Consider the following 11,523-nt stretch of genomic DNA (forward strand, 5'->3'; position numbering starts at 1 on the left):
TGATCTATGAGAACCAATTCAATTTTTAATACTTGAATTAAGAATGACTACCAAAAATGAGAAACTATGGAGATGACTGTTACATTGAAAGCTTGTCCCCAAAAAAAGAATTGATCAATATAACAACTAAAAACACTGAAAGAATATCCAAAAAGCATATATTTTCTGAATTTAATTAAAATCATAATTAGTCTCATAGTCACAAAAGTATCACTGATTATTTCATCTTTTGAGTTTGAAGAGCTTAATTACTACTACTGTAAACTAAAAAGAAGTCCCAAAGGATAAATAAACAAGACCTTGCTAGTTAAAATGCTAAATATGTTAAGTAAACAATCTCTAAAATGAATCACTGTTTTACAGAGGAATTTTTTGTCGATGAAAGGGTATCATTTTTTAAATTCCTACATCCTAATCATTGAGAAAATAAAGATATAAAAACAATAATTTCCCAAATAATCAAAGCTTTGAAGATAACCAAAGTATTACTATAAATGATAAAGATTCTATTTTAAAATTTCAGGAACAGTGAGAAAAAGTACCAAAAACTATAAACATAATAGAAGCAATAAAGATACTGTAATGAGACAGTCAAGAAGGAAATTAATCTTGACAACATATATCTGAAAGGGAAAATGCTTAAAATACATGAAAAAGGTAAGGCAAGAGACATATAACCACCATCTAATCTAATCTCTGGATTATAAAATGAAGAGTTTCATAAAATATAGTTCACAAAATAATCAGTAAATAGATGTCAACAGCATTAGGAAATATTTTCGACTTTGACTTTCTCTACATTAGGCAAATAAAGAAATTGCACAAGAGCTGATTTATTTTCTAAGCTTCTTTAAATTTCAAATAAATATTTACTACGTAGGTTCTCTAATCTTACATAATCAGGTCAAATCTGGGAGTTTAAGCCCTCCAAATCTAATAGGATTTCAACTTTACAATAGTCAGTATTTTTAAAACATGAATTGTAAAATTTCTGATTGCAGAAGAATTATTACTCTGATCATAAAAGACACACATTCCAGCAATTGAAACCATAGCTGTAGAAGAACTAAGAAGTCTCATGAGAGAAGAACTAAACAAGATTAACAGGGAAATGCAGAAGTATCATAGAAGATAGGGGAAATAAATAAATTTAAATTTGTCCAAGATAATTTAAGTCAATAAATATGGAGCCTGAATATTCAGGAAAGAAGACTGGGAAAAAACAAGTTAAAGAAAGTCTAGAACAATGCTGGGAAATTTTTATGACTATAAAATGAAAGGAGATGAAAATTAAGGCCTGCAATGAACTAGCTAGGCAATCCAAGCTCAACATTTAAGGTACCAAAGATAATATGGCAGAAGAGAAGGAAAATAGAGAAAAAATATCAATAACTAATTAACCAAAGTAGCTATAACAATTAAGGCAGAGAATTAAATTTTTAAAACACTTCACTTGTCTAGACAGTTAAGAAACAAAAAATAAGTAAAGACTTCTGAAGAATCGAAATGTCACAAGAGCCATGAGCTTAAAGGTGACATGCCATTCCATAGACCAAAGTCATTATTTTATGCACAATTCCAAATGGTCTCATTCAGTTTCAAAGTAGCAAATGGGAAATTGCAAGAGAATCACAATGACATGTGCAAGTTAGGGTAGATGACAACAGAAGAGCAAACAGAAACACTAAGAAGCAAAAAAGAATTCAAAAGAATACAAGTTTTAGGGTCAATTGGCATAAAGATACAAACATCTACACAAATCGATAGGGAAGAACATCAGTGTATTTTAATACATTTTCATGTCACAATTTCTATGAATAAACCTGAATTAACAAAAAAACAGTTCAACAGTTCCATGCCATCTGTTGAAGAAACTGGAAATGGATTCCAATAAAAGATGGTGGACTAAATATAAATTTTCCTGCCAGTTACTTCAGATATCCCATTGCAATAAAAACAATTTATACAGAAAGAAAAAAAGCCATAGAAAAGAAATTAAAACTGGAGATGGGGTAGAGAGGGAATTCAACAAATTTCTGAAAGATGAAAACAGATGTGAGACTGACTGATACAACTAGCAGAGAAAGCCATTTAGCCTAGTTAAAATAAACTCTTCAAGAGTAATGCAAAAGGGTGGGAACCCAAACATCTGACAAGACCCTAGAAAAGCATGATTGTAAAGTAAATGGCACAGCAAAGGTTGGAAATAGTGGAGCTAAAAATAGAGAATTAAATATTACTTAATTGTATAAAGGACAACTACATTTCCCATCTCCTAACCCCAAGCAGCATCTAAACAACTGACATTTACCCCAAGGCAAAAGGATAGTTGGCTTTTCTCTAAAGAAAGTGAATGACTACCTAGGAAAAGATAAGTAGGGATGCCAGGACAGAGTAATAAATCCTTCTCTTCTGGCATTTAGATTGCCCACAACCTAGAAGCTAGCTCCCCTCTCTCTTACCTTAAAACAATGCTTGCCAATAGACAAGTCCTACTCTCTACTCTCCTGCCCGCTAAGTGTTGTGGCTAGAAATCCTACTCAAAAAAAACAAAAAACAAAAAACTAAATAGGGGAAACAGTCCAAAAACAGGGTAGGAGGACGTAGACTCAGTCCAGAAACCCAGTTTTTCTTTCTGAAACATGAATGGAAAACCAAGAATCACCAGGCATATAAGGAGAACTCAGGAATGATTGCAAAAACAAAAACAAAAACTGACCAGTGGAGAAGAGAAGGTAATTGAGGAAATACAAGATATCTTTTAAAAATCTTCTTTACATACTCTGAGACTAAAGACAGTATTACAACATAAAACAAACAAACAAACAAAAAGAATTGTAGGAAAATAAAAAAACAAGAACATTCATAGATTACCCTCCAAAAAAATCAGCCAAAAAATGAGAGGGGAAAAAATCTCCTAAACTCAGAGCAAAGAAAATCACAAAATATGAAAGTAAAAATAAGACAAGGATCAATTCAAGAGAGAAAACATTGGCCTGCTGAAGAGCAAAGAAGAAAGTGAAGGGAGGAAAATGTCAAAGATATAACAGAGAATTTCCTACAGTAGAAGAATAATCTGATTCAGACAATAAGGGCAACTGAGTGCCTAGAACAAATAACCAAAACAAAAACCATCTATACACCTCATTATGACTTTCTAGCTGAAAGATAAAACAGAGAAGATCCTTAAAGTCTTTAGACAAAATAAAGAACAAAAGACCTTTAAAGGATCGTGATTTAGATGACACATGACTTCTATTCAGCAACTATGGATGCCAGAAGACAATCATGCAATGCCTTCAGCATTTTAAAGGAAAATTATTTGCAACTGCAATATTGTACCCAGCCAAAATATCAGTTTAATGTGAGAAGAGAATGAAGCCATTTTTGTACATAAATCAAAAATTTTGCCTCTCAAACACACTTTTTGGAGAATGCACTCCAGAATAAGATCGAGTACATAAAAAAAAAAAAAAAAGGAAGTTCTATAATAGAATAGATCCAATTCAAGAGTATAGTCAAAGTTTGATACAGACCTAAAAGGCAACTAATCCAGACAGACAGAATTACAGGCAACTCCAGATAGAGAACAAAATGCAACAGGTACTATGCTGACGAGTGAGGTGGGGGTAGTTGAGACATTAGAATAAAAGCATTCATTACAAGAAAAAGGAGCAATTAGAAACATCAAGAAACCCAAAAAGTCATGTACAATTTTTTTTTAACTCAATAGCTAGATTTTCAGCAATTGATAAATAAAATCTACTGGATCTTGATGTTATCAACATTTTTACTCAAGTGACCCAAGGACTGCTTAATACAATCTGCAGAAAAGAAATGATAATCTGAGCATACTACCTGGCCCAACATTAAATGACATTTACATATTCAAAATATTAAAACTACTAGTTTTCATCATTTAGAGAGAATTTATGGACATGACACCTGGAGTTACTTGGGCAGAGAGAAAAGGATATGTTTATCTATCCAATAAGTATGGCCACTAGTTTAGAAGGAAGAGAAAATGGAAAATTCCGATGTCTAGGTTGATAAATTAATAGAAGCATGGATCAACATGTCATAGAAACTAATGCATTCCATAAAAACAACACAGCTCTTTGTTGCATATTCATAAACAAACCTCCCCCATGAATTCTACCCACCTCCTAAGAGAAGAAAAAGTCCTTTAATTAAAGATAAGTTTCAGTTTAAAATAATTTCTTCCAGATTAACTCAGTTTTTAAGACAGTAGTTCTCTTCTGGGGGTGATTTTGTCCCCCAGGGGACATTTGGCAATGTCTGGAGACATTTTTAGTTGTATAACTCTAGGAAGTGCTACTAGCATCTAATGGATAGAGGAGAAGGATGCTACAGTCTACAATGCACAGGACAGCCACTCACAACGAAGAATTATCTAGCCCAAAATGTCAATAGTGCCAACCTGAGAAACCATGCTTTAAGGGAATTCTTCAGACTTTTGTAGAAAATTTGTTATAGTTTCTCTCTGCTCCTCGTTCTATCATGGTATCACGGTATTAGAGAAAAGCTTTCATAGGCACAGGGAGTGTTATGATTGGTCTGAACATAGACCTATGGACTGTCCTCTGGGTGCTCACTGGCCTCTGAGATTTGGCCATTGGTTCTCATAGAGTCATAATGGCATATGCTGATGTGTATGTTGGAACACTGTCCGCTGGACCTCCTAACTCGGCCCCACCTCAGCTCCTGTTGACATGAATATTCTTAGGGCCTCAACGACCTCCTCTATGTAGCCCATGCTTCTTGTTAAAGCAACACTAGTTGCCTAATAAATAAATCTCCACGTTTCAGTAACTTCACACAATTAAAATTTCTTAGTGGAATTACAATCTGGTGTGGGTGCTCCTGTTTTAAGGACTCAAGATCCTTCCAATATTATGACTCTATCACTCTGTAAGAGCCCCAGCCTCTGCATCTGGCCTTTGGATGGGAAAAGAGAAGGTGGAGGAAGAACACCTGTTTTTTGGCCACCTCAACACAGAAGTTAAAACATTATCATTTCCATTCTCATTCCACTGGTGAAAAAGTTACATGGTCCCCCCTCGAAGCAGGGAGGGAGGATGCAGATGGAGAAGAGACTGAGAAGTGTGTTCCTGGCTGAGCAACGACTTCTCAGTGTTAAGTACAGTACAACAAGAGGAAGCACAAACTTGGGTGTACTGAGCTGAATATGCCACAGCCACAGCCACCTTCCCACAACCTCCATTGCACGGTTCCTCCCCTCACAGTAGTAACCTCATGACAGTCTTGCTGGCTCTTTCTCTAACTTCTATTTCCTTCACTAGGATAATATAATAAATTCTCGATCTCTTTTATATCACACAAGAACCATGGACAACTCAAGAGAACGAGGGTGCATCTTTGGGCTTCGCTCTGCCTAAATATACCATTTTCTTCTCCCGAGGCCACCTCATGTCAGCATAGGGCTAGGCACAGGACAATAAGCTAGTAAGTGGCTGTACAGGTTCTGAACTTAAGTCTGGTTCCAGAGCCTGTGCTATTCTACCACTCTGTATTTCTAAAATAACAGGTATTAAGAGACTCCTTCCATGATCATCAATGAGTATTTATAAAGCATCTACGTCTTACAAAAGTGTTTAGGAACTATAAACTCCCCACTATGATGTACAGCACTGTTTTTCTTTACTTCTGGAATGCTGATCTCCAAAGTTATTGCAGTCAAAATTATATAGTAAGCAAAGCTAGTCTTTAGAAGTCCCTCACTGTTCTCTCAACTTGAGCAATGTACCTGTGCCCTCATGTCCAAGGTCCTTTTACCAAGCAATAACGTTATGTAGACTGGACTGCTCTTTCTCTAGATACACCATATTCCCACCCATTAGAACATACCTAAACAGATTTCATAATTTCCGCAGGGCCTGAGCCTTCTTTATAAGAAACTATGTAATCTGATAAACTACTCCTGTGGCATCTGGCAGCCCCCAAACAAGTTATGTTAATGGTGGAAATTTCAGCAGAATATGGCTTAAATAAACTTAAATAGATTGGTCATGAAAAAAAAGGCTAGATCTCAATTATATAGATTTGTGTCCCTCAAATACACTACATAAAAACCATCCACACCAATTCTGTGCATCAATCTTATCCTTTAAAAAAAGGGTTTTTTAGTATGAATTTTAAAAATTATAACAATTCACTGTAAAATACTATATCTACCATGTTCTTGTATTTCCAGTAGATTCTGGAGTTTCCTAGTGAGAAAATTTCAACTGGATGAATAATAAAATAATTATTCGCCTTACTGCAAGAATCTTTTTAGATTTAAAAAATAGGATGTCAGTCAAATACATTTGAAATGAAAAAAAATTGAGGCTATATGCCATCTTATTACAAAGTGTACTTTTCATCAAATCACACAATCGGAACAGATTCACAAAGATTATGAAGGCCAAGATCTGTCGTAAGGGGCAACTGCAAATAAACTATAAAAGGCCGTATAATGAGGTGATTAAAAAGAAAGACTCTGAAGTCAAAGGTCAAGTTAAACTTCAAATTCAATTCTTTCGGTAGGCTCCACCACCTACTACTTAGCCTCCCTGTGACTCGGTTTAGTTTAAATCCTGGCTCCACTACCTACTACTTAATCTCTAGGTTCCTGAGGTTTAAAAAAAGGAGAAGAAACTAGCTTTATTTGGGAAGGGGGTGGGGGGGGCGGTTGAGATTCATAGTGAGGAATAAATATAACATATGTCAAGTGCTCTTAAAGTAGCACATAGTTAGGACTCAAACATATTAGCTATTATTACTAGTATGACCAACCACTCCTAAGACACCTTTGGGAACTTTAACAATCTCTGTCTGAATCTATGTTTAACAATCTTAAATCAAAAAGTGTCTCCTCTTTTTCTGAAAAGAGTCTTCAAACTCTAAAACCATTTTTTTTTTGTCTTTTGTGAATATGAAAATATAGTAGGTAACTGGCTTCTTTATCATTTGAAGACTCAACACTCTTTTTAGTCTTTTTATAATAAAATTCCCTTCCAAATATTATACAAAGGACAGACTGCTCCATGGATTATAAACACTACAAAGACTTCACAAAATATAATGAAATTTTGAGATTCATAAAAGAACAAGCAGCTACTGGAACAAAAAGCTTAGACAAGAAATGATACAGAAGTCTATTAGCCTGCTCAAAAAACATTGAATTCTAAAATAAAGCACAGCAGGTAGAGAGATCCTTCATGGTTTAGAATCACTTAGATCACTATAAGCAGAGAATATTTTTGGTCACTTTTTTCCTTACCAGGAAAATTTCATTTCTTCACAACAATGAATAGATAGCATGGTAAGTAAGGGCAATTTCTTCAAACACAAATTCTGTACAAAAGAAATGCCTAAAGGCTGATTTGCAGCCACAGATATTCACTTAAAGCTTTAAAAATCTGGGGCATCCACCATTCTTTGAGGTAACGTTAGAAAGTAACACAAGCCCCATTTCTATCAAAAAAAAAAAAATTCTATGTTTGATTGAAAGAAAACTAAGCATCAAAAACTTTGATACTGATAAATTTAAATATAACACCATGGATCAACTCAAAGGTCAAATAGATATTAAAGTTCGTGATATACCAAAATATTTTTTAGAGGTCTAAAGACAAAAAAATGTTTTAAATAATTTAATGTTTGTTCATTTCTTCTATGTGTGATATAGTAGGGTAGGCAATTTCATATACATTATGTAACTTCATTCTCTCAACAACCATATGGGATAAAGATTATCTTCCTTTTACAAATGAGAAAACTAAGGCCCAGTGATTTGCCCAAGGACACTTACTTGTATAAGATGCAATCAAAAATCTAATTCAAATTTTCTTAACCCCAGTTCAGTGCTCTTGCTTTTGCTGTACCATTGTCACTTCCAAAACTCAAGTAATTCTAAATCTTAGCTTATATAAGGTGTGCCAGTTTTCTCTGGGAGAGGCAAGTTATGAGAAAAAAAATATATTCATATTACCAAAAAAGACTCACTGGGCTTAAGCTGATTACCTAGTTTGATTTAAATGCTTTGGTTCATGCTGTCTACCTCCTTAGAAAATCTGCTTCTCTTCAGATATACAGCTTTCAGCAAGACCTAACTCAAGAATCACCTCCAAGAAAGTTCTTCAGTGTAAATGACCTGCTCCCTGCCTCTCAAGCCACCATCCTTCCTTTATCACTTTACTGCTTGTATCTAATTTGGACTATGTTATCACACACTCCTCTTTGTTCTCCAGTCACATATCAGGAACTGCATTTTTTTCATTCACTAATTATCAAGCATCTGAAGGGTCAATGGTGAGCAAAATAGGTAAGGTTCTCGCTATCATGGAGAGATTATATTGTTTGCAACTTTAACAAAGGTAAAAATAATATACACTATATAAAAGTATGATATTTCAGGACAAGGACTCCTTTCCTACAAGATGTCTGAAGAAAGCCTGCAAACTTGATAACATTTTTCAGGAGGAAAAAGCCCTTCTCTCATGTCTTCCAGATGAGAACTTCAACTTCATGCCCTTCTGAAGATACATGAGGAGGTGGGGATCAAAGTAGGAGGAAGGACAGATAAAAAATCTCTCAGGGGTTTCCTACACACTGACATTAAACCTTCACACATTAGTCCAGACATCTCTTCCTGTGTCCCATCCACAAGGAAACTACACTCAGCTGTAAATACTTTAATCAAGCACCTCCATCTATCTCCTTGCACTCAGCAACCTTCATTAATGAAGTACTCAGAGGCTTTTTAATTTAACTTGCATTATCTGTAGGTCTCATTCATTAGAATAAGCTAGGGCCTATGTCTTCTACTTTTGAATCCCCAATGCTCCAAGATCATTGCTATAAATGTGTTCAGCTTTGGATATGATAATATAAATATTAAAATATAATACTTCTTGTATTGCTATCAGGATAAGAATTTTCCAAAATAATACTATAAAACTACATCTAAGTAACAGTTCTTTACTTTGTCATTCATGCTTTAATACAAGTAACCTGCTCTTGAAGGATTATTTATAAACCAAACCAAGTTTAAAATGTACTAAGACCACTCACTAGTTAAAAAAAATTCTGCAATCTGCCCTTTAAAAAAAAGCCTTTTGTAATGCATATTTTGTAAATTCATAATTTTATCTTTTTTCTTAAATCAAAACAAACTAAAACATAACTGCATTACACAGAAGTGTATATTTTTCTCCAAAGTATATTTTAAGGTTTTTAAATTCAAAATGAACAAAGAAACTAGACATTGTCGAATTTATAAATGTTATAAGAAACATTTGATTGCCTTCAAAATGTAATAACATTCTAACTGAAAGAAATATAGCAGCATCTTTTCAGATTACAGATACGATAAATATTACAATACAATGAAGAAGAAATAAATCATGACCCTTTTTAATTAAACAGGCATTTCTAAGCACCTGTGTACAATGTACTGCGGCTCAAACAGTTCACATGGAATTTGACCAGAAGGACTTAATCTCCATAATTAAAGACCTAAAAGGTAGTTCTTATGTTGCATCTATTCCCTTTCCTAGTACTTTGAAAACAGGCATATTGTAGTCATTCCATATATAGTTGCTATCAAAAAAGAGGTAACAAATATTTGAAATTAGTTGTACTTTCAATAGAGGACAAATTTCACACCCTTACTTTTCTTTCTCCAACCTGTTTTACAGCACTAGCATGGTCTTAACAATTTTATTGCAAAATGAGTTCCAGCAAGCATAGAAAATGACCACAGTCTCTCAGCATGATCAGTGTATATGACCTCTGATGGGAAGGAAAAATCCTAACAAGAAATTCACCCATGTTCTTGCACAATCCTTGCTCTTCTTGTAATTCTAAGGAGTCAAAAACGGTTTTAAGTGATTATTTAAAAGACCAAAAGAGGAACTAATTTGAGGCTAAGTTTCAGGGAAAGTTAATAAAAACTAATAACCCTACCATACACAGGGCATTCTAATATTACTCAGGTGTCATTTAAAGTCTCCCACTAGAAAGGCAGAAACTTCATTAAATTATGTATTTAAAGCATATGTGCTTATATCATCAATTAGATAAGTTTTCCCATCTGTTTAAGTAGGAGCCCAAGTTAACCTATTATTTCAAACAGCATTTAGATAAAATGAAATTGAGCATGTTCTCCAGAGCAGATGTCTTTCATAAAGAAGAGTGTTAAATGACTTTTGTGAATGGAAAATCTGCATATACAGTTGCTTCGTGGATCCTGAGTGGGTGGCTCAATGAACCAAAAGCACGTTCCATGTGAAGCTCCTTGGAACCTGATTCCACTATTGAGAAAGGGCTTTGAAAGAAACACTAAATTTAAAAGTACACCAAAGGCTTAGCTTTCCTCCTACGCTATAATGCCACAGGAACTGAGGTTTAGAGGAAGGAACAGCACCGTGTCATTCGGCTCTGCAAGGGCGGGTGTGGTCTGCGGTGCGCTGCACAATCTCCTCCGGTGCTGTCACAGGAAAACGGGAGCCTCGTCTTAACCGCACCAAGTGACAGCGCCAGCTCTCCCGGGCGCCGGAGCTTCCGGCGAGACCCCGCCGTCCGCCCAAACTTCGGGAGGAGGCAGACATTCGGGGCCGCCAAAATGCTGTGCCTCCCCCCGCCCCTGCCGTGGCTTTGTAAGGGGACAGACGTACCTACTGTGGGCCCTAAAACACTCCGCCCCTGCCAGCCTCTGGAATCCCTCACTCCAAAAGGGGACAAAGAGAAAGTCCCCAGCGGCCCAAGCTCAGAACGTAGAGATTTGGAGGTGCAGACGCCCGCAGGAGTGCGAACCCATCGCCCCCCCAACCCGCGCGACACTCACCGGTGCGGAGCCCCCGGAGAGGCGGGGCGCAGGGGGCCGGTTCCTCTGGAGCTCTGCACGCGTCCGGTCCGACCCTAACTTCTCTCGGCCGCTGTCGCCAGCGACAGCTGGGGAACGAGCCCAGACCAAGGGCGCTGTCTCGCCGCCGCGGAGGCGCTGTCGGCTCTGCCCACGAGAGGGGCGGGAACGCCGGCCTCGTTACTATTCTTATAACTCTATAGCCGGGGCGGGTCCCCGCCTTCGCTCCGTCTGCGGGGCACCGGTGGCGGCCAACACCGCGGCGAAAGCCAACGCTGCAACCGCCGGGACTGCCGCTACCACTACCGCCCGTCCCGGAGCGCGTCGCGGCCTAATGTTGTCATTCGCCGCGTCGCCGCCTCTCTGGGTACCTAGAGCCGCCAAGATCCTTCACATTCGTGCGCCCTCCCCCTCCAGCCCCGCCCCCCGGCTCGCGCGCTCGGGCCACACCCTCTCCCCGTCACGTGACCGCGAGCGGAGGTGGCAGCGGCGAGGCCTCCCCTGCCCGGCGGGTGCCAACCCTGCAGGAGCAACTGGCAACGCCTTCTTCTGCCAGTCTTATCGTTGCCGCACCGCCTCCGCACACTCGAGGGCAGTTTCAGGATGCAAGCCCACCGCCGCCTGGCTCACGC

The 11,523-nt window shown here is 37.6% G+C and overlaps 1 protein-coding gene across 3 annotated transcripts in view; it reads right to left on the minus strand.

Moving 5' to 3' along the window:
* The window catches only part of OSBPL8 (oxysterol binding protein like 8), a 142,940-nt gene extending 131,875 nt beyond the window's left edge, over positions 1 to 11,065 (minus strand). For all 3 annotated transcript variants that reach the window (XM_006923773.3, XM_025040976.1, XM_006923772.3), the window contains exon 1: positions 10,874 to 11,065. The gene's annotated coding sequence lies outside the window, so the exon portion shown is untranslated. The remainder of the gene's footprint in view (positions 1 to 10,873) is intronic.
* Positions 11,066 to 11,523: the final 458 nt, after the last annotated feature.

This window comes from Pteropus alecto, unplaced genomic scaffold (assembly GCF_000325575.1).
Source record: "Pteropus alecto unplaced genomic scaffold, ASM32557v1 scaffold76, whole genome shotgun sequence".
NCBI classification, from domain to species: Eukaryota; Metazoa; Chordata; class Mammalia; order Chiroptera; family Pteropodidae; genus Pteropus; species Pteropus alecto.